Genomic DNA, 2,448 nt, shown 5'->3' on the forward strand with positions numbered 1-2,448 from the left:
CAGGAGACGATATGCCACACACAAGACTATTGTTGACTGATAGCCTATTATCTGCTTTCTGGAAGAATGCACCTCCATCTCACTAAGCTTGATTTTTCTCTGACCCAAGACTGTAAAGGATACTTTACATTTTGCTTATAGCTACTCTTCTACCTTCCTTCGCCTGCTCTACATCAGCTTTCAACCTCCTATTTCTCTCGTTCTGTCTACTTATCTCTCTCTCTGGTTTTTTTTTTTTTTTTTTTTTTTTGGAATGCTTCACAGATTTGTGTGCCGTCCTTGTGCAGGGGCCATGCTAATCTTCTACGTGTATTTCCAATTTTAGTATATGTGCTGCCGAAACCAGCACGTCTCTCTCCCTCTCTCTCTTGTTGAGACATTTCTACTTCTATGATGATTCTGTTTTTTAATCCACGTGTAATTTTATTTTATTATTATTATTTTTTTTAATGATGAAATTCTCCTTGTAAGAGTTAGCACTCGCTGCTGAAACTACAGATAGATGGTGCCTTGACTTTCCTGAGTACACATTTGGAACATGGTGCAAACTTGTCTGACAACAGATCCAAAATATCAAGGCAGCTACAGCTGAACAGAAAGCTTCTGCAGCAGGAGTTGATCAGGAACTCACTCTGATTTCATCGGACACCTGAACTCGTTGATGTGATATTGTGACAGCACAAATCACTTGACATCCTCTTTTCAGATTGAACAAAAGGATCATGTGGATCAGAAAAGGTTTATTTGCATCTGTTGCAATACATTAGGTTGAAACTATTTTGTTCTTCAAGTACTCTCAGGTCTCTTGAATTAGATTTAGAATTCAAAATAAATCAATTGCAGGACATCTGTGTGTAGCTCTAAAAACTGGGTCTCAAAGGACAGACATGACGCTGGGTTGCTATATAGAATTATAATTCCAGGTGTCTATCAAGGTGAAATTAGTCTTAAGTTTCTTTCAAGTCAAAATGATTAAATATTTTATCTCTTAAAAAAAAATTGTTGTGTGAGCTGGAGAGATGCCTCAGCAGTTAAGATGCTTGCCTGCAAAGCTTCACGACCTTGGTTCAATTCCCCAGTCCTTCCTCACTTAAAGCCAGATTCACAAAGTTTTACATGTGTCTGGAGTTTACTTTCAATGGCTGGAGGACCTGGTGCACCCAATCTCTCTCTCATGCTCTCTCTTTCAAAAACAAAATTCCTAAAAATCTTCTTTGGAATAGGAAGACTTTTAAAAATAAACTATTTTTAGTTTATTTTAATTTGATTAGTTTTTGCTGTTGTTTCCTACATTTTAAAAAACTACTATTGTCTATAAATTTCTTAAAGCCAACACAGTAATAATTTGACACTTCCCAGTTTTTATTTATTTTTATTTTTAAATATTTATTTGAGATGGAAAAGGAAGATAGATAGATAGATAGATAGATAGATAGATAGATAGATAGATAGATAGATACAGAATATAGACATGCCTGGGCCTCCAGTTGCTGAAAATGAACTCCAGATGCATGTGCCACCTTGTGCATCTGACTTACTTGGATCCTGGGGAATTGAACCTACTTCCTTTTGCTTTGCAGGCAAGTGCCTTAACTGTTAGGCCAGTTCTCCAGTGACCCCACCCCACCCCAGTATCCTTTCCAATATTTGCCCTTCATTTTTTCAGTTCTAGTAAACTCTTAGTTGTGATATGAATATATTACAATATCATTCTGCTGAACACTTCGAACACATATTTCACTTTCTTCTCAGTAATTCCTACAAATCTGTCAAGGCTCAGAATAATCATTTTGTTCTTTAATTAGCATTTGTTGAGCCTCTAAACTGTGCTAAGTATCACTCCTGTCTGCACCAGTTTCAGGCTCATGGGGATTATCATGTTGCCTCACACATTGTCTAGCTTTTACATGATGCTCCCGCTCGCTCCACATGAAAAGTTATCTTATTTCGCTTTGAATTAATAATGCCAGATTATTACACAGTGTCTTGAATTCATATATACACACTATGAATTTATTTATTTATTTGAGAGAGACAGACAGACAGTGAATAAAGGTGCACCAGGGCCTCTTGCCTCTCTGCAAACAAACTCCAGTTGCATTCATAACTTTTTGCATCTGGCGTTGCACAGATATTATGGAATCGATTGTTGGCCATTAAAGGCAGTGAAAGCAAGTGCCTTTAACCACTGAGAAATCTTCTCACCTACTTATTTTATTTCATATTTTGAGCCCCAAGTATTTGGTCCAGACTCAGTCCAGAAATGTATCTGAATTATGGGTCCAAAATTTTAATTCAAAATTCTCCCCAAAGGAATTAAAATATCCATAGCTAATAGACTGTAAGAACTCCAAACGGAAGATCTGCACATGCTGATGCCTGTGTGTCTAAGTTCATGCACAGGTGCAAATAAGTATTTTTCCCTGCCTAGGTATCACCTAAAAGGAA

General features: G+C 37.1%; 1 non-coding gene across 1 annotated transcript; it reads right to left on the minus strand.

Moving 5' to 3' along the window:
* Positions 1–242: 242 nt before the first annotated feature.
* Positions 243–349, minus strand: LOC123455170. The gene has a single exon (XR_006633728.1). It is a non-coding gene; the product is annotated as a U6 spliceosomal RNA (small nuclear RNA).
* Positions 350–2,448: the final 2,099 nt, after the last annotated feature.

Source organism: Jaculus jaculus, chromosome 15, assembly GCF_020740685.1.
Source record: "Jaculus jaculus isolate mJacJac1 chromosome 15, mJacJac1.mat.Y.cur, whole genome shotgun sequence".
NCBI classification, from domain to species: domain Eukaryota; kingdom Metazoa; phylum Chordata; class Mammalia; order Rodentia; family Dipodidae; genus Jaculus; species Jaculus jaculus.